Source organism: Pleurodeles waltl, chromosome 5, assembly GCF_031143425.1.
Source record: "Pleurodeles waltl isolate 20211129_DDA chromosome 5, aPleWal1.hap1.20221129, whole genome shotgun sequence".
NCBI lineage: Eukaryota > Metazoa > Chordata > Amphibia > Caudata > Salamandridae > Pleurodeles > Pleurodeles waltl.
In genome coordinates, this window is record NC_090444.1 from 1,051,896,887 (window position 1) to 1,051,917,914 (window position 21,028).

General features: G+C 45.3%; 4 non-coding genes across 4 annotated transcripts; 2 read left to right on the forward strand and 2 right to left on the reverse strand.

Annotated features, from left to right (window-relative positions):
• Nucleotides 1–4,977: 4,977 nt before the first annotated feature.
• On the forward strand, nt 4,978–5,060 carry TRNAL-UAA (transfer RNA leucine (anticodon UAA)). Its single transcript has one exon. It is a non-coding gene; the product is annotated as a tRNA-Leu (tRNA).
• Nucleotides 5,061–5,351: 291 nt separating this feature from the next.
• On the reverse strand, nt 5,352–5,434 carry TRNAL-UAA (transfer RNA leucine (anticodon UAA)). Its single transcript has one exon. It is a non-coding gene; the product is annotated as a tRNA-Leu (tRNA).
• Nucleotides 5,435–10,266: 4,832 nt separating this feature from the next.
• Nucleotides 10,267–10,349, forward strand: TRNAL-UAA (transfer RNA leucine (anticodon UAA)). The gene has a single exon. It is a non-coding gene; the product is annotated as a tRNA-Leu (tRNA).
• A 294-nt stretch (nt 10,350–10,643) lies between these two features.
• TRNAL-UAA (transfer RNA leucine (anticodon UAA)) lies at nt 10,644–10,726 on the reverse strand. The gene has a single exon. It is a non-coding gene; the product is annotated as a tRNA-Leu (tRNA).
• Nucleotides 10,727–21,028: the final 10,302 nt, after the last annotated feature.

Consider the following 21,028-nt stretch of genomic DNA (forward strand, 5'->3'; position numbering starts at 1 on the left):
GAGCAACTGAAAAGTGCGTGAAATTGAAATGAACAGTGTCACGGGAGAGAAAAAATTATATACCAGGAGGGGGCCTTGATCCGACGCGGACACATGTCCATTGGATTTTAAGTCCAACACCTTAACCACTCGGCCACCCTGGTCTACATGGTGCAGCTGTGCCTGCAATCATGATATAGTTGTTTTTCAGGAGAAGAATCATCTATACTATCAGCCCTCCCAACAGAAAAAGCAAATTGAATTCAAAACCCCCAAAATATCCCTCAGCTTTTGCATGGAAATAGGATGCCATTGATCCAACCTGGATCCACCCTCCATCGCCCAGCCAGCAACAATTCTCCTACACATCTCTCCTTCCATGGTATCATAATCCCAAAAGTACTTACCAAAAAATGTAATACCTGCCATCTTCCCTGTTATAGTCACCACCGCCAATCCTAGGTCAATATGTGTCATAATGAAGCGGACTCCATCCTCCCTCCTATACCGTGACATGTAAGGTCCCTCATACCTCCTCAATGCACCAGACTCAATAAATTCTGCCCAGGCCTTGCCATATGACCTCAAAGTAGATGGAGCAATGGACTGACGAATCAATTGTAACATCCTTAGATTCCCAGCTCCCAAAGGTCCACCGTCAAAGCCGTTTTCAGCAAATCTGCTCCCGGCACCAGTACACCGAATCTCTACCACTGTGAACGAGATAGCCCATCAGTGATATCATTATTCACACCTGGAACATACTGACCCTTAAACAAAATATTGAATTTCAGACAATGAAGCAAAAATAAACGCAACAACTTCAAAACTTTTTCATCTCGAGCCTTCTGTGAAATGACTAAATTAACAACTGTTTGGCTATCCACATTAAAAAGCACTCGCCTGTTTGCTAAAAGGTTACCACACAACACTAAAGCAACCATCAAATGGAAAAAAACTCCAGAAACGAAATGCTATGGTGTGCTTTTCTCCAAGAATCCGGCCACGACTCTGCAGTCCAATCACCATCTCAGAAAACCAAACCATGGGCTCCCGAATCATCAGAAAAAAATTGAACTTGCCATAACCATTCATCCTCAACCGTCAACATGTTAACACCATTATTACTTTGCTGGAAAGAAACCAACATTCTGAAGTCAGCATTGAGGACCTCTTTAAGCCGAATTCTGGGATGAGGTAAAACAGCACCTTTGACTGAAAAACCAAGGCACCTACAAAGAGCTCTACCAACTCTCACCACAAGGCATGCAAACTTCAAAGAACCCAATAAGGCTTACACCTGCTGTATCTCCAGCTTATCCTTGGAAACAGCCTCCTCCAACAGAGAAATCAACTTTTGCACTTATCCACCGGCAACCGTACCTCAGATTTCTCTGAGTCCAATATAGCAGGGCCTTCAGTCTTATCCGGAGCCAAAGGTACTTCCATCTCCTCCATACACTTCTGAAATTCAATTAACCCTTTTTTACATTCATTGGATCACTGCAAGCCCATCAGAAAAGAGTCACCTAGGTAGTGCGTGACATGCCAGTGCCCAGTCTTCTGTTGGAAAAACCACTGCAAAAAACAACTACAAGTTTCAAACAGGGAACAAGAAACAGAACAGCCCATTGGCAACATTATATCCACAAATATAGAATCCTCAAATTAAAGACCCAACAATGAAAAATCCTCAGGATGTACCGGCAATAGTCAAAAGACAAATTGAATGTCTAACTTTGCCATTTGTGCCTTCCTTCCACAATCCCTTACCAACTTAATTGCCTCTTCCACTGATGTGCAATGCACTATGGAGTCCTCATGTGCAATTAAATCATTAACTGACTCCCCTGCAGACCACGATAGATGATGAATCAATCTAAACTCACCTTGTTGTGTTTTAGGCACAACACCCAGTGGTGAAATTGTTAAGTTATGAATCGGCCAGGTATCACATGGACCCACCATTCTGCCAGCCTCCAATTCCTTCCTCAATTTCTTTCTCACCACTTCCGGATTCTCAACTGCAGATTTCAAATTTTTTCTCTGTCTTCTATGACCTTGATAACAAAGCTTGAAACCCTCAAGAAAACTCTAGTACAGTAACTTGGCCTCCTCACGCCTCGGATAAAACTGCAACCAATAAAACAAAATATCGAATTTATTAGGAGAAGGGCCCTTTTCCCACCATCTGCTGCATCCGACCCCTTCCCCTATCACCACCTCTACCTGCATTAGCCTTCCATCCCCATTGCATCCCTCCACAATATTACACCAATGGATGTTTGCCCCGCAATTGGAGCAATTGTGCATGAACTTGCACTGGAGTCGTGTGCATGACCCTCTGTTGAAGGACCAACAAGATCCATTCTGTGGGAACTGACCTCTGGTGAAACTACCCACCCCAGATTGGTTGGGATGCCCCTGACAGGGTTTGTAAGGAACCAGAAGACCACTAGCTGTGTGTAACGCTGAGGCATTCTTGGAAGTACACAACCATTGCATCCAAAGCTCATTATAAATATCTCACCATTCTTTGTCTGGAAATAATGCCATCTGGGCTCTAAGTTCTTCATTATATCTAAAACATCCAAAACCACCATAGTCTATTTGAGCCCACCTAAAAACGTCCATGTATTTTAATAGAGAAATACATCGCTCCGGATGCCTCTCACAATAAACGCTAGCAATGATTAAGAATACTGACATCCAATTCTCAAGGGTAGTGGGAACTTTCGGCCTCCTAGCTAATTCCCATTCCTCCTCCTTTGACTCTTCCTTAGCCCACACTTCTCTATGTAATAATTGAAAAACATCAACAAACTCACCTTTACAAATGTTTTCCTTCATGGCTTGGGTGAGATGCGCCCCCAAAGGCAAGAACACCCCCATATATGGCAACTTTTTACTTTTTACACTACCCTCACCTGAGTTTCCTTTTTCCTTACCTGGCTCTGCCTTAGAAGCCTCCTCACCACTTGCCTCTGACTTACCATCATTGACTCCGACTTTTTTGTTCACAGCCCCGCCAAATGGACTTTGTCTGCATCTTTAACTACTTCATTATTTGCATCATCTTTCCCACTCAATCTACCCAAACTTCCTTATGCTAACGCAAAAGGGTATTACCCACTGTTACAGACACCAAACACACTACCTTCATGCTTAACTCTTCACACCCCATAGCCACAGCAGCCTGTGTCTCACCTTTTTTGACTGAAACCACTTGCAGGTACCTGATTATTAGTCTTGACTATCCGATTAAGCTGCACCATCAAAGGGGGCAAATCCTGAAACACACCAAAACTCCTTCCTCTGTTAGAACAGCTCACCTAATTTCTTTGCTGCATCTACTTCCCCGCAGTCTCATCCCCAACCTCACAATTCTCCCCCTCCTTAGTCTCCTGGTCGTCATCGAAATCCATCAATTCATCATGAAAAATGAGCCCCGAAGCCAACGAGACAGCAACTTGGCTGATAGCTGGGATCTTGAAGCCGTGATTGTACCCTAAATCAAATGATTCACCAGGCCACTCCCTTGTAGTCGGGTTGATCGCTCTGGATGCAACCCTCTCTTATGACCGGTATTTTAAAGGTGCCCAGACCTTTACCGGCGTCTCCGCTGTTGCCTTATTTTTCATGACGTCCTTTGGCATGGCTCGTCCTCCTGAGCTGCGAAGCCCAAAGGAGCTGTCACACCCCAAAAATGCTTCAGCCGCCCCAGGGTGTGCTTTCTTAAACTCACCCCTGACAAAGCTATGCCCATCTTCCTGTAATTGCTGGACTCTATTGAAATTGACCTCACTTGTGTCAAAATTATAAACCACCTGTTGCTCCGAGACAAACACAAAGGGGCAGATTTAAGGAAAGTGGCTCTGTCGGTGCAGCGCCACTTTCCTTGCACCCCTTAACGCCCCTGTACCGCCACCATGTATGAGCTATATATATAATAATACGGCGCACCATGGCACAGGGTAGGGGCATTAGCGTTATATTTTTTACGCTATTGATGTACTCTGCAGGAGTAGAGCCATAATTTTGGGACTAATCCTGCAGAGTACATAGGGGCCCATTATAAATAATGGTATTCCCCCTTTTAACGCCTCCTCTGAGTAGGCGTTGAAAGTGTAAAACAAATGGCGCAAGGAAATCTCTTAGATTGCCTTGCGCCATTTTTTCGGGCTCCCTAATGGGGGAACGCCCACCTTGTATAAATTATGCCTGACCCTTCCCCACCACACCGCTTCCTCTACTGCCAACTCTATGCCTCCGAGCCATTCCAGTGCAGTGTGGCGAACGAAGCGACCCACGCGGAGCCAAGCGCTCGCTCGTAGCTACAACACCAGCCCCAGAGACACCCTCCTCATAAAGCAACCTGTCAGGTGAGGAACAAGCGTGCCCACTCTCTAACAAGGTAACGCCCCCTTTGCACACATCATGCATATATTATGCATGATGTGGCGCAAAGTGTTTACAAGGTGGCGCAAATCTAGCTTGCGCCACCTTGTAAATATTGTGCTATGGTAGTAGATATGATCTTCACATTTGCGGCAAAATAAATTCTGCAAATGTAGCGCTAAGGGGCGCAAGGGCCTTGTAAATCTGTCCCAAAGTGTTTTAGATTGTGTGAAGTGTAGTTTTGATTCTTGAAAAGGGGTTAGTGTGATATTTCTTAAGATTAACGTCAATTTGCAGACATATTTAATAGGACATGTGACAAAAATGGTGTGAAAAAAGCGCACCTTTTTTCCTCCTACACGCTGATAATCTTAAACATGTTTGATAGGTATGGTTGTATTTTTTTTTTTATTAAGTACATGCACGTTTTATAGAGGAGAGGCATGACATTACCTTGTATTCCTGAAATGTGTTTTGCGTAACCTGATAAAATATATAGATATGAAAATATATATATATATATAGAAAGCTCACTATCACACAGTGAGCACTCTTGATATCTATAATAAGTGCCATGTTGTTGCCCTTTCTTGCACAGGCACCAGGATGGCCGAGTGGTTAAGGCGTTGGACTTAAGCTCCAATGGACATGTGTCCACGTGGGTTCAAGCCCCACTCCTGGTAGAGAGATTTTGTAATTCCTTATGCACCAAATGGAAAGCATTGAGTCAGGTATCATAAACAAATAAGTCACCTATAATAATGAAAAAGCATACTGTAATACAACCTGCAACAAAAGGTTACTAAGTTTCAAAGAGAAATGTACAATACAAGGCGTTTAATCTTTTTGGGGGACAAAAAAACACGTTAATCGATATGAAGATTTTATATGTAGCTCTTATTTTAATAATAATCAGGAGCAACTGAAAACTGCGTGAAATTGAAATGAACAGTGTCACGGGACAGAAAAAATGATACCAAGTGTGGGGCTCGAACCCACACGGACACATGTCCATTGGATCTTAAGTCCAACGCCTTAACCACTCGGCCACCCTGGTCTACATACTGCAGGTGTGCCTGCAATCATGATATTGTTGTTTTTCAGGAGAAGAATCATCTATACTATCAGCCCTCCCAACAGGAAAAGCAAATTGAATTCAAATCCCCAAAATATCCTTCAGCTTTTGCATGGAAATAGGATGCCATTGATCCAACCTGGATCCACCCTCCATCGCCCAGCCAGCAACAATTCTCCTACACATTTCTCCTTCCATGGTATCATAATCCCAAAAGTACTTACCAAAAAATGTAATACCTGCCATCTTCCCTGTTATAGTCACCACCGCCAATCCTAGGTCAATGTGTGTCATAATGAAGCGGACTCCATCCTCCCTCCTATACCGTGACATGTAAGGTCCCTCATACCTCCTCAATGCACCAGACTCAATAAATTCTGCCCAGGCCTTGCCATATGACCTCAAAGTAGATGGAGCAATGGACTGACGAATCAATTGTAACATCCTTAGATTCCCAGCTTCCAAAGGTCCACCGTCAAAGCCGTTTTCAGCAAATCTGCTCCCGGCACCAGTACACCGAATCTCTGCCACTGTGAACGAGATAGCCCATCAGTGATATCATTATTCACACCTGGAACATACTGACCCTTAAACAAAATATTGAATTTCAGACAATGAAGCAAAAATAAACGCAACAACTTCAAAACATTTTCATCTCGAGCCTTCTGTGAATTGACTAAATTAACAACTGTTTGGCTATCCACATTAAAAAGCACTCGCCTGTTTGCTAAAAGGTTACCACACAACACTAAAGCAACCATCAAATGGAAAAAAACTCCAGAAACGAAATGCTATGGTGATTCTTTCTCCAAGAATCCGGCCACGACTCAGCAGTCCAATCACCATCTCAGAAATCCAAACCATGGGCTTCCGAATCATCAGAAAAAAATTGAACTTGCCATAACCATTCATCCTCAACCGTCAACATGTTAACACCATTATTACTTTGCTGGAAAGAAACCAACATTCTGAAGTCAGCATTGAGGACCTCTTTAAGCCGAATTCTGGGATGAGGTAAAACAGCACCTTTGACTGAAAAACCAAGCCACCTACAAAGAGCTCTACCAACTCTCACCACACGGCACGCAAACTTCAAAGAACCCAATAAGGCTTGCAACTGCTGTAACTCCAGCTTATCCTTGGAAACAGCCTCCTCCAACAGAGAAATCAACTTTTGCACTAATCCACCGGCAACCGTACCTCAGATTTCTCTGAGTCCAATATAGTAGGGCCTTCAGTCTTATCCGGAGCCAAAGGTACTTCCATCTCCTCCATACACTTCTGAAATTCAATTAACCCTTTTTTACATTCATTGGATCACTGCAAGCCCATCAGAAAAGAGTCACCTAGGTAGTGCGTGACATGCCCGAGCCCAGTCTTCTGTTGGAAAAACCACTGCAAAAAACAACTACAAGTTTCAAACAGGGAACAAGAAACAGAACAGCCCATTGGCAACCTTATATCCACAAATATAGAATCCTCAAATTAAAGATCCAACAATGAAAAATCCTCAGGATGTACCGGCAATAGTCAAAAGACAGATTGAATGCCTAACTTTGCCATTTGTGCCTTCCTTCCACAAGCCCTTACCAACTTAATTGCCTCTTCCACTGATGTGCAATGCACTATGGAGTCTTGATGTGCAATTAAATCATTAACTGACTCCCCTGCAGACCACGATAGATGATGAATCAATCTAAACTCACCTTGTTGTGTTTTAGGCACAACACCCAGTGGTGAAATTGTTAAATTATGAATCGGCCAGGTATCACATGGACCCACCATTCTGCCAGCCTCCAATTCCTTCCTCAATTTCTTTCTCACCACTTCCAGATTCTCAACTGCAGATTTCAAATTTTTTCTCTGTCTTCTATGACCTTGATAACATAGCTTGAAACCCTCAAGAAAACTCTAGTACAGTAACTTGGCCTCCTCACGCCTCGGATAAAACTGCAACCAATAAAACAAAATATCTAATTTATTAGGAGAAGGGCCCTTTTCCCACCATCTGCTGCATCCGACCCCTTCCCCTATCACCACCTCTACCTGCATTAGCCTTCCATCCCCATTGCATCCCTCCACAATATTACACCAATGGATGTTTGCCCCTGCAATTGGAGCAATTGTGCATGAACTTGCACTGGAGTCGTGTGCATGACCCTCTGTTGAAGGACCAACAAGATCCATTCTGTGGGAACTGACCTCTCGTGAAACTACCCACCCCAGATGGGTTGGGATGCCCCTGACAGGGCTTGTAAGGAACCAGAAGACCACTAGCTGTGTGTAACGCTGAGGCATTCTTGGAAGTACACAACCATTGCATCCAAAGCTCATTATAAATATCTCATCATTCTTTATCTGGAAATAATGCCATCTGGGCTCTAAGTTCTTCATTATATCTAAAACATCCAAAACCACCATAGTCTATTTGAGCCCACCTAAAAACGTCCATGTATTTTAATAGAGAAATACATCGCTCCGGATGCCTCTCACAATAAACGCTAGGAATGATTAAGAATACTGACATCCAATTCTCAAGGGTAGTGGGAACTTTCGGCCTCCTAGCTAATTCCCATTCCTCCTCCTTTGACTCTTCCTTAGCCCACACTTCTCTATGTAATAATTTAAAAACATCAACAAACTCACCTTTACAAATGTTTTCCCTCATGGCTTGGGTGAGATGCGCCCCCAAAGGCAAGAACACCCCCATATATGGCAACTTTTTACTTTTTACACTACCCTCACCTGAGTTTCCTTTTTCCTTACCTGGCTCTGCCTTAGAAGCCTCCTCACCACTTGCCTCTGACTTACCATCATTGACTCCGACTTTTTTGTTCACAGCCCCCCCAAATGGACTTTGTCTGCATCTTTAACTACTTCATTATTTGCATCATCTTTCCCACTCAATCTACCCAAACTTCCTTATGCTAACGCAAAAGGGTATTACCCACTGTTACAGACACCAAACACACTACCTTCATGCTTAACTCTTCACACCCCATAGCCACAGCAGCCTGTGTCTCACCTTTTTTTAATGAAACCACTTGCAGGTACCTGATTATTCGTCTTGACTTTCCGATTATGCTGCACCATCAAAGGGGGCAAATCCTGAAACACACCAAAACTCCTTCCTCTGTTAGAACAGCTCACCTAATTTCTTTGCTGCATCTCCTTCCCTGCAGTCTCATCCCCAACCTCACAATTCTCCCCCTTCTTAGTCTCCTGGTCGTCATCGTAATCCATCAATTCATCATGAAAAATGAGCCCCGAAGCCAACGAGACAGCACCTTGGCTGATAGCTGGGATCTTGAAGCCGTGATTGTACCCTAAATCAAATGATTCACCAGGCCACTCCCTTGTAGTCGGGTTGATCGCTCTGGATGCAACCCTCTCTTATGACCGGTATTTTAAAGGTGCCCAGACCTTTACCGGCGTCTCTGCTGTTGCCTTATTTTTCATGACGTCCTTTGGCATGGCTCGTCCTCCTGAGCTGCGAAGCCCAATGGAGCTGTCACACCCCAAAAATGCTTCAGCCGCCCCAGGGTGTGCTTTCTTAAGCTCACCCCTGACAAAGCTATGCCCATCTTCCTGTAATTGCTGGACTCTATTGAAATTGACCTCACTTGTGTCAAAATGATAAACCACCTGTTGCTCCGAGACAAACACAAAGGGGCAGATTTAAGGAAAGTGGCTCTGCCGGTGCAGCGCCACTTTCCTTGCACCCCTTAACGCCCCTGTACCGCCACCATGTGTGAGCTATATATATAATAATACGGCGCACCATGGCACAGGGTAGGGGCATTAGCGTTATATTTTTTACGCTATTGATGTACTCTGCAGGAGTAGCGCCATCATTTTGGGACTAATCCTGCAGAGTACATAGGGGCCCATTATAAATAATGGTATTCCCCCTTTTAACGCCTCCTCTGAGTAGGCGTTGAAAGTGTAAAAGAAATGGCGCAAGGAAATCTCTTAGATTGCCTTGCGTTATTTTTTCGGGCTCCCTAATGGGGGAACGCACACCTTGTATAAATTATGCCTGACCCTTCCCCACCACATAGCTTCCTCTACTGCCAACTCTATGCCTCCCAGCCATTCCAGTGCAGTGCGGCGAACGAAGCGACCCACGCGGAGCCAAGCACTCGCTCGTAGCTAAACCACCAGCCCCAGAAACACCCTCCTCAAAAAGCAACCTGTCAGGTGAGGAACGAGCGTGCCCACTCTCTAACAAGGGAACGCCCCCTTTGCACACAGCATGCATATATTATGCATGATGTGGCGCAAAGTGTTTACAAGGTGGCGCAAACCTAGCTTGCCCTACCTTGTAAATATTGTGCTATGGTAGTAGATATGATCTTCACATTTGCGGCACAATAAATTCTGCAAATGTAGCGGTAAGGGGCGCAAGGGCCTTGTAAATCTGTCCCAAAGTGTTTTAGATTGTGTGAAGTTTAGTTTTGAGTCTTGAAAAGGGGTTAGTGTGATATTTCTTAAGATTAACGTCAATTTGCAGACATATTTAATAGGACATGTGACAAAAATGGTGTGAAAAAAGCGCACCTTTTTTCGTCCTACACGCTGATAATCTTAAACATGTTTGATAGGTATGGTTGTATTTTTTTTTTTATTAAGTACATGCACGTTTTATAGAGGAGTGGCATGACATTACCTTGTATTCCTGAAATGTGTTTTGCGTAACCTGATAAAATATAAAGATATGAAAATATATATATATATAGAAAGCTCACTGTCACACAGTGAGCACTCTTGATATCTATAATAAGTGCCATGTTGTTGCCCTCTCCTGCACAGGTACCAGGATGGCCGAGTGGTTAAGGTGTTGGACTTAAGATCCAATGGACATGTGTCCACGTGGGTTCAAGCCACACTCCTGGTAGAGTGATTTTGTAATTCCTTATGCACCAAATGGAAAGCATTAAGTCAGGTATCATAAACAAATAAGTTACCTATAATAAACGAAAAAGCATACTGTAATACAACCTGCAACAAAAGGTGACTAAGTTTCAAAGAGAAATGTACAATACAAGGCGTTTAATCTTTTTGGGGGAGAAAAATACACGTTAATCGATATGAAGATTTTAAATGTAGCTCTTATTTTAGTAATAATCAGGAGCAACTGAAAAGTGCGTGAAATTGAAATGAACAGTGTCACGGTAGAGAAAAAGTGATATACCAGGAGTGGGGCTCGAACCCACGCGGACACATGTCCATTGAATTTTAAGTACAATGCCTTAACCACTCGGCCACCCTGGTCTACATAGTGCAGGTGTGCCTGCAATCATGATATAGTTGTTTTTCAGGAGACAAATCATCTATACTATCAGCCCTCCCAACAGGAAAAGCAAATTGAATTCAAATCCCCCAAAATATCCCTCAGCTTTTGCATGGAAATAGGATGCCATTGATCCAACCTGGATCCACCCTCCATCGCCCAGCCAGCAACAATTCTCCTGCACATTTCTCCTTCCATGGTATCATAATCCCAAAAGTACTTACCAAAAAATGTAATACCTGCCATCTTCCCTGTTATACTCACCACCGCCAATCCTAGGTCAATGTGTGTCATAATGAAGCGGACTCCATCCTCCCTCCTATACTGTGACATGTAAGGTCCCTCATACCTCCTCAATGCACCAGACTCAATAAATTCTGCCCAGGCCTTGCCATATGACCTCCAAGTAGATGGAGCAATGGACTGACGAATCAATTGTAACATCCTTAGATTCCCAGCCCCCAAAGGTCCACCGTCAAAGCCGTTTTCAGCAAATCTGCTCCCGGCACCAGTACACCGAATCTCTGCCACAGTGAACGAGATAGCCCATCAGTGATATCATTATTCACACCTGGAACATACTGACCCTGAAACAAAATATTGAATTTCAGACAATGAAGCAAAAATAAACGCAACAACTTCAAAACTTTTTCATCTCGAGCCTTCTGTGAATTGACTAAATTAACAACTGTTTGGCTATCCACATTAAAAAGCACTCGCCTGTTTGCTAAAAGGTTACCACACAACACTAAAGCAACCATCAAATGGAAAAAAACTCCAGAAACGAAATGCTATGGTGATTCTTTCTCCAAGAATCCGGCCACGACTCAGCAGTCCAATCACCATCTCAGAAATCCAAACCATGGGCTCCCGAATCATCAGAAAAAATTTGAACTTGCCATAACCATTCATCCTCAACCGTCAACATATTAACACCATTATTACTTTGCTGGAAAGAAACCAACATTCTGAAGTCAGTATTGATGTTGGAAAATGGGTTATTTGTAGGGCAGGTAGGTACCTACACCTAGCAACAAGCCACAAACCTCCACATAAGTACAGTTAGGTCTCAGTAAATTAATCCCAGCTCTACCCTTGGTAGCTTGGCATCGAGCGTCAAGGCTTAACTTAGGAGACAAAGTGTAAAGCATTCAAATATCACAAAACAGTAATTAAATAAAACACAGGAAACAGTTTAAAAATCCAAAACCAATTTATAAAAATAGCTTATATTTTTATCTTTAAAATGACACAAAAACGATTAAAATCGGTTCAGGGGAACCGGAGATATGAATTTTTAAAGTATTATTATTTTCTAGCGCTTCGAAACAAAAAGCGCCAATCGGGTCATCTGGTTGCACCAGGACCGGGGCAAAGTCAAACTTTCAGGCCGACCGCGATGGAGCCCTGCTCGGCTACAAGTCGCGGGAGGCCTCGGTTAAAAAGTTACCTTCTGACTTAGTCTTTATTTTGAAGTTTTTCTTCACCGGGACGAACCTGCCAATTGGATCCGACCTCCTGGAGCCCTTGTCCGGATGCGCGAAGTCGGTTTCCTCGGTGGTGATTTTTACCTTCGGACTTAGTCGTTTTTTCGAGATGAAAATCCTTCGACCGGGGTAAACCTGGATCTTGATCCGACGTCCGTGGAGCCCTTCTCGGATACGATGGCTGGAAGGTCCCGGTCAACTTTTTACGTTCGGACTTAGTCTCTTTTTTGGATGTTTTTCTTTACCGGGACGAACCACGAAGTCAGGCCGGGTCGCGGTTGAGGCAAGCCGGCTAGAATTTCCGCGGCGGGTCGGTCCCTCTCTGGAGCTTTTTTCCAAAAATTCTCAAATCTTTTCCAAACTTCTGGGGCTTCACCCAGATGTTCTTTTAAGGTTCTTTTGGGGTCCACAGCTCACCCCAAGGGTCCAGAAGTTCTGTGATGGTCCTTGGGGGGTGCGGACTTCAACTCCCAGAATGCACCTGGCGCAAACTCCTTTTTGGCCACTGGACAGTGGTCAGCTGGTCGCTTTCTTCAGGAGTTGGTGCAGGGGACTCTGGTTTAGCAATTTTTCACCTGTAGCAAACAGGGAGTCCCTCCTTTAACCAGTTGAAGCCAGGCAAAGTCCTTCTTGTGGTGAAGCCCAAGTGTGCAGCTGGTGCAGTCCTTCTGAGTGCAGGTTCCAGGTGCAGGCCAGGGGTCCAGCAGGGCAGTCCTTCTTCTTCTTTAGTTCCTTTCTTGTTGAATTCTGGAGGGGATCTGAGGCGTGGGTGCAGGTCTGCCAGTTTTATCCTTGCTCCTGGGTGAAAAGCAGGGGGGCCCTGGTTCTCCAATCAGGGACAGGGTCGTCCCCCTGTGATGACCACTTCCTGGGAAGTGTGGCAAAAATCCATCCCAGAAGGCAACAGTCTCTAAAAATCCAAAATGGATGAATCTGATTTTTGGAGGAGAGATCTGGCTGAGCCCACCCACTGGTGTGGTTAAAAATCATAAACACACCCCTCTCTTGCCCTCTCCTAATCTAATCAAGGGGGCACCTAGCTGTCTGGGGTTGCAGGATGTGGGGGTGTTGCTGGGTGCTCCAGATGTCCTTCTCTGCCTTTGAAGACCAGTTTGGCAGCCCTCCCCCTTCCTGCCTCACCATCTGCTGAGGGGAGATTCTCTCCCCCAAGCACATTCCTTTGTGTGAAGCCAGGCCACTTCACACCTCATTAAAGTGGCCTGGCAGAAGCTGCTGCAGGCTGGCCAATCAGAGCACAGCAGCAAAAACAATGCAGAGCTGAAATTGGCAACTTTTTAGGTAAAGTCTAAACTTTTTACCTGCACTAGTTATATTAAATCCAACAACTGGAAGTTGTGGGACTTATTATAACAATCAATTTGATACCAAATTCTTGGTATGTAACATTTAAGGAGACTTTAAAATTTAAAATAAAGTCTGACCATTCTAGCCTATGAAGGCCATTTACTTCAATGAGGGAAAAACGAATTTGGCTGTTTTTACCTCACCAGGGCTTATAAATCTATTTTTATAAAGTCCCTGCTTATAGTTACATGGCACCCAGCCCTAGGGGCACATAGGGCACACCTTAGGGGTGACTTATATGTAAAAATAAGGTAGTTTAAAACTTTGGAAGTACCTTTAATTCCAAAGTCGAATTTGCATATAACTTTAATTTAAAAGCAGCCAGCAAGGCAGGCTTGCTTTTAAAATGACACTGGGCACCTCAGCAATGCACCTAGGTGTGCACCACCTATGCTGTGGTCCCTAAACCTACATGCCCTACCATATACTAGGGACTTATAGGTAGGTTAACTTAGCCAATTATAATTAGCCTAATTTGCATATCCATTTTACACAGAGCACAGGCCCTGGGACTGGTTAGCAGTACCCAGGGCACCATCAGAGTCAGGAAAACACCAGCATAAAGTGGAAAATGGGGGCAAAAAGTTAGGGGGCCTCTGCAATCAGCCCCAGTTTCTCACACAACCCGCCCCCCAGCCCACACGCCCAGGAGACTCAGCCCAACCCTGGGAGAGTCTTCCTGGCTTGTTAGGCGAGGAAGACAGTGAAGAAAACTGGCTGTCCCTTTGCAGGGCCTACTCTGCCTTATATCCTCCTGTCAGGGTCACTCCCTCTGGGTAGTGAAGCCATCCCAACAGTAAAAGGACCCAACCCAAACTGAAACTTCCCTCTATGGGGGTCTTCCTCCTCTCTCTCTGCCAACTTGGGTAGTGAGGTGCCCACCTCCCCTACTCCTAACTTTGCTAGGGCAAGACCTAGCTTACCCAAAGAGGTCACCCAACACTTGAGCAACCCCACCATGACCAACAGGGTCAGGGGGCCTACTTTGCTATTGGCCTTGGGGTCTGCCTCCCAGGCCAAGTACAGTGCTGCCAGGAAGGCTAGCACCCAGCAGAGGCTACTGACAGCTGTCAGTACCCAGAACCACACCCTAAGCTCTCCACTGACAGGTGGCTGAGCTGCTTTAGGGGCATCTTTGGGGTCCTGGCACCCCTCTTGCTGTCTAGAGTGGGGGGCTACCACCTCCTGTGGCAGACACCCTCCTTCCACTCTCCCTTCTGTCAGTGCAGGGGCAACACCTTGCATCTGGACAGCTGCCTGACTACTCAGGACTTCCTTGGGGTCAGGTGAGGCCTCACCAGTGCCAACTCTGGGCTCCCCCCCTACTGGGGCAGAAGGCCTTTGGCTCCCTGGAACTCTCTTTAAGAGTGGCCTACCCTTCCTTTTCTTCTTTCCTTTTCTTGGGGACCCCTGTCTCCTAACTGTAGGGACTGACTCCCCAGGACTTTGGGTTGGGGGGGCGCCCTGGGCGACCACCCCATCTGTGACCAGACTCACCTCTGGGAGGTCATTGCCCAGGATACAATCTAGGGGAAGGTCAGCACTGACTACCACCCTAATCCAGTCAAGGATACCCTCCCTCTCTAGGGGCACTATGGCTACAGGTTTGGAGGTGACCTCCCCTGTGGCTATCCTGACTTTCTTTGTCTTTCCTGGGACATACATGTCTGGGGTCACTAACCGGTCACTCACTACAGTGTGACTGGCACAGGTGTCTCTCAGGCCAGTGGTAGGGATCCCATTCACTTGAATGTGGTGGAAGTGCCTACTCCCACCCTCAGGGATCACCAGCTTACCATCTGGTCCTGTCTCCCAGCACAATGCTAGGAGGACTTCATCATCTGAGGAATCCTCCTCTATGGCTACACTGGACAGCCCAGTGCTAACCACTTTCTTTGGACAGGCTGCATCTCCTCTGAAGTGACCTGTCTGCTGACAGTCAAAGCAAGCCCTACTGTCCAAGAGCTTTTTTAACCCTGGGTCTCCCTGTCTCTGCATGTCAGATTGGGAGTGGGATTTACTCTCCTCCTTCTTAGGGTTCTGGGGTACAGAGGGAGTCTCTGTGGTGGGCTTACCACCTCCCTCCTTAGGTTTTTGGGGACCTGTCCCCCCCTTCTTGGAGTCTCCCCCCTGGGACTTGACAACCACCCTGGTTCTCAACCACTCATCAGCTGCCTCCCCTAGCTCTCTAGGGTTGGTCAGCTTAGAGTCCACTAGATGCTGGCGTAACCTTTCTTGGATACAATTGGTCAAGATGTGCTCTCTCATGATCAGATTGTATAACCCCTCATAAGTATTAACTTTGTTGCCAATAATCCAGCCCTCCAGTGCTTTTAGTGAGGTGTCTACAAAGTCAACCCAAGACTGGGTACTGACCTTCTGGGTGTCCCTGAACTTCATTCTATATTGCTCTGGGGTCAGACCAAACTTCTTGGCTAAGCACCTTTTCATACTAGGGTATGAATCTGCCTCCTCCCCCCTTAAGGTCAGAAGCCTATCCCTCCCTGAGTTGGGGACCAACTCCCACAAAAGGGAACCCCAGTATTGAGGCCTAACCCTTCTCATTTGGAGTGCCCTCTCAAAGGCCTCCAGCCACTTATCTATGTCATCCCCCTCTACATAAGTAGGGACCACCCCCTTGGGTAATCTGGGGCAAACTCCCCCACCCATGGACACCTCAGCTTCTTTATCGCTGCTTCCATCTCTTTTTTCTTTGTATGCCCACTTTTTCTTTTCTAGGGCCAGCTTCTCTGCTTCCAAAGCTATGTAGGCTATCTGGGCTTCCAGCTCTCTTTCCCTGATGGATGGGTTCTCTCCTCCTGAAAGGACCCTCTTCCTACCACTAGCTTTGGGTCTGCCCCTAGTGACTGTATCCATTGAGGACCGTTCCTCCTCTTCCTCACTTGGGGTCTGATGCCTTCCCTCCCCTGAGTGGTTAGAGTTAGCATCTTCCTCTTTTTCTTCCTCCTCTGGAGCTTCCTCTGTCTCTACCTCTTGGGCCTCAGCCCATGCTGTCAGGGATTTAATCAGGATTTGCTTCCTGAGATCAGGGGTTGCAGGCAACCCTCTCTCAATACACAACCCCCTAAGCTGGACTACTGTCAGTGTGGGTAGGCTAGCCAGATCAAGCTCCATGGTTCCCTAGTTTTGTGTCAACAAAAACTTTTTGCAAAAATTGGAAACAAGAATTTAGAAAAATTACAAAAATTCAATAATTGAAATTAATCCAAATTAATTTTTAAAAAAAATTGAAAATTAAAAATTAAAAACAATTTTTGCACTAGGACAATTTAAAGGATTTTTAATTTGTTTTATCTAAAACTGTAACGTGATATTGAACACAAGTACAGGATCCCGTCGCTGCTTCCAATTATGTTGGAAAATGGGTTATTGGTAGGGCAGGTAGGTACCTACACCTAGCAACAAGCCACAAACCTCCACATAAGTACAGTTAGGTCTCAGTAAATTAATCCCAGCTCTACCCTTGGTAGCTTGGCATCGAGCGTCAAGGCTTAACTTAGGAGACAAAGTGTAAAGCATTCAAATATCACAAAACAGTAATTAAATAAAACACAGGAAACAGTTTAAAAATCCAAAACCAATTTATAAAAATAGCTTATATTTTTATCTTTAAAATGACACAAAAACGATTAAAATCGGTTCAGGGGAACCGGAGATATGAATTTTTAAAGTATTATTATTTTCTAGCGCTTCGAAACAAAAAGCGCCAATCGGGTCATCTGGTTGCACCAGGACCGGGGCAAAGTCAAACTTTCAGGCCGACCGCGATGGAGCCCTGCTCGGCTACAAGTCGTGGGAGGCCTCGGTTAAAAAGTTACCTTCTGACTTAGTCTTTATTTTGAAGTTTTTCTTCACCGGGACGAACCTGCCAATTGGATCCGACCTCCTGGAGCCCTTGTCCGGATGCGCGAAGTCGGTTTCCTCGGTGGTGATTTTTACCTTCGGACTTAGTCGTTTTTTCGAGATGAAAATCCTTCGACCGGGGTAAACCTGGATCTTGATCCGACGTCCGTGGAGCCCTTCTCGGATACGATGGCTGGAAGGTCCCGGTCAACTTTTTACGTTCGGACTTAGTCTCTTTTTTGGATGTTTTTCTTTACCGGGACGAACCACGAAGTCAGGCCGGGTCGCGGTTGAGGCAAGCCGGCTAGAATTTCCGCGGCGGGTCGGTCCCTCTCTGGAGCTTTTTTCCAAAAATTCTCAAATCTTTTCCAAACTTCTGGGGCTTCACCCAGATGTTCTTTTAAGGTTCTTTTGGGGTCCACAGCTCACCCCAAGGGTCCAGAAGTTCTGTGATGGTCCTTGGGGGGTGCGGACTTCAACTCCCAGAATGCACCTGGCGCAAACTCCTTTTTGGCCACTGGACAGTGGTCAGCTGGTCGCTTTCTTCAGGAGTTGGTGCAGGGGACTCTGGTTTAGCAATTTTTCACCTGTAGCAAACAGGGAGTCCCTCCTTTAACCAGTTGAAGCCAGGCAAAGTCCTTCTTGTGGTGAAGCCCAAGTGTGCAGCTGGTGCAGTCCTTCTGAGTGCAGGTTCCAGGTGCAGGCCAGGGGTCCAGCAGGGCAGTCCTTCTTCTTCTTTAGTTCCTTTCTTGTTGAATTCTGGAGGGGATCTGAGGCGTGGGTGCAGGTCTGCCAGTTTTATCCTTGCTCCTGGGTGAAAAGCAGGGGGGCCCTGGTTCTCCAATCAGGGACAGGGTCGTCCCCCTGTGATGACCACTTCCTGGGAAGTGTGGCAAAAATCCATCCCAGAAGGCAACAGTCTCTAAAAATCCAAAATGGATGAATCTGATTTTTGGAGGAGAGATCTGGCTGAGCCCACCCACTGGTGTGGTTAAAAATCATAAACACACCCCTCTCTTGCCCTCTCCTAATCTAATCAAGGGGGCACCTAGCTGTCTGGGGTTGCAGGATGTGGGGGTGTTGCTGGGTGCTCCAGATGTCCTTCTCTGCCTTTGAAGACCAGTTTGGCAGCCCTCCCCCTTCCTGCCTCACCATCTGCTGAGGGGAGATTCTCTCCCCCAAGCACATTCCTTTGTGTGAAGCCAGGCCACTTCACACCTCATTAAAGTGGCCTGGCAGAAGCTGCTGCAGGCTGGCCAATCAGAGCACAGCAGCAAAAACAATGCAGAGCTGAAATTGGCAACTTTTTAGGTAAAGTCTAAACTTTTTACCTGCACTAGTTATATTAAATCCAACAACTGGAAGTTGTGGGACTTATTATAACAATCAATTTGATACCAAATTCTTGGTATGTAACATTTAAGGAGACTTTAAAATTTAAAATAAAGTCTGCCCATTCTAGCCTATGAAGGCCATTTACTTCAATGAGGGAAAAACGAATTTGGCTGTTTTTACCTCACCAGGGCTTATAAATCTATTTTTATAAAGTCCCTGCTTATAGTTACATGGCACCCAGCCCTAGGGGCACATAGGGCACACCTTAGGGGTGACTTATATGTAAAAATAAGGTAGTTTAAAACTTTGGAAGTACCTTTAATTCCAAAGTCGAATTTGCATATAACTTTAATTTAAAAGCAGCCAGCAAGGCAGGCTTGCTTTTAAAATGACACTGGGCACCTCAGCAATGCACCTAGGTGTGCACCACCTATGCTGTGGTCCCTAAACCTACATGCCCTACCATATACTAGGGACTTATAGGTAGGTTAACTTAGCCAATTATAATTAGCCTAATTTGCATATCCATTTTACACAGAGCACAGGCACTGGGACTGGTTAGCAGTACCCAGGGCACCATCAGAGTCAGGAAAACACCAGCATAAAGTGTAAAATGGGGGCAAAAAGTTAGGGGGCCTCTGCAATCAGCCCCAGTTTCTCACAATTGAGGACCTCTTTAAGCCAAATTCTGGGATGAGGTAAAACAGCTTCTTTGACTGAAAAACCAAGGCACCTACAAAGAGCTCTACCAACTCTCACCACACGACACGCAAACTTCAAAGAACCCAATAAGGCTTGCACCTGCTGTAACTCCAGCTTATCCTTGGAAACAGCCTCCTCCAACAGAGAAATCAACTTTTGCACTTATCCACCGGCAACCGTACCTCAGATTTCTCTGAGTCCAATATAGCAGGGCCTTCAGTCTTATCCGGAGCCAAAGGTACTTCCATCTCCTCCATACACTTCTGAAATTCAATTAACCCTTTTTTACATTCATTGGATCACTGCAAGCCCATCAGAAAAGAGTCACCTAGGTAGTGCATGACATGCCCGAGCCCAGTCTTCTGTTGGAAAAACCACTGCAAAAAACAACTACAAGTTTCAAACAGGGAACAAGAAACAGAACAGCCCATTGGCAGCATTATATCCACAAATATAGAATCCTCAAATTAAAGACCCAACAATGAAAAATCCTCAGGATGTACCGGCAATAGTCAAAAGACAGATTGAATGTCTAACTTTGCCATTTGTGCCTTCCTTCCACAAGCCCTTACCAACTTAATTGCCTCTTCCACTGATGTGCAATGCACTATGGAGTCTTCATGTGCAATTAAATCATTAACTGACTCCCCTGCAGACCACGATAGATGATGAATCAATCTAAACTCACCTTGTTGTGTTTTAGGCACAACACCCAGTGGTGAAATTGTTAAGTTATGAATCGGCCAGGTATCACATGGACCCACCATTCTGCCAGCCTCCAATTCCTTCCTCAATTTCTTTCTCACCACTTCCGGATTCTCAACTGCAGATTTCAATTATTTTCTCTGTCTTCTATGACCTTGATAACATAGCTTGAAACCCTCAAGAAAACTCTAGTACAGTAACTTGGCCTCCTCACGCCTCGGATAAAACTGCAACCAATAAAACAAAATATCTAATTTATTAGGAGAAGGGCCCTTTTCCCACCATCTGCTGCATCTGACCCCTTTCCCTATCACCACCTCTACCTGCATTAGCCTTCCATCCCTATTGCATCCCTCCAAAACATTGCACCAATGGATGTTTGCCCCTGCAATTGGAGCAATTGTGCATGAACTTGCAGTGGAATCGTGTGCATGACCCTCTGTTGAAGGACCAACAAGATCCATTCTGTGGGAACTGACCTCTCGTGAAACTACCCGCCCCAGATTGGTTGGGATGCCCCTGACAGGGCTTGTAAGGAACCAGAAGACCACTAGCTGTGTGTAACGCGGAGGCATTCTTGGAAGTACACAACCATTGCATCCAAAGCTCATTATAAATATCTCACCATTCTTTATCTGGAAATAATGCCATCTGGGCTCTAAGTTCTTCATTATATCTAAAACATCCAAAACCACCATAGTCTATTTGAGCCCACCTAAAAACGTCCATGTATTTTAATAGAGAAATACATCGCTCCGGATGCCTCTCACAATAAACGCTAGCAATGATTAAGAATACTGACATCCAATTCTCAAGGGTAGTGGG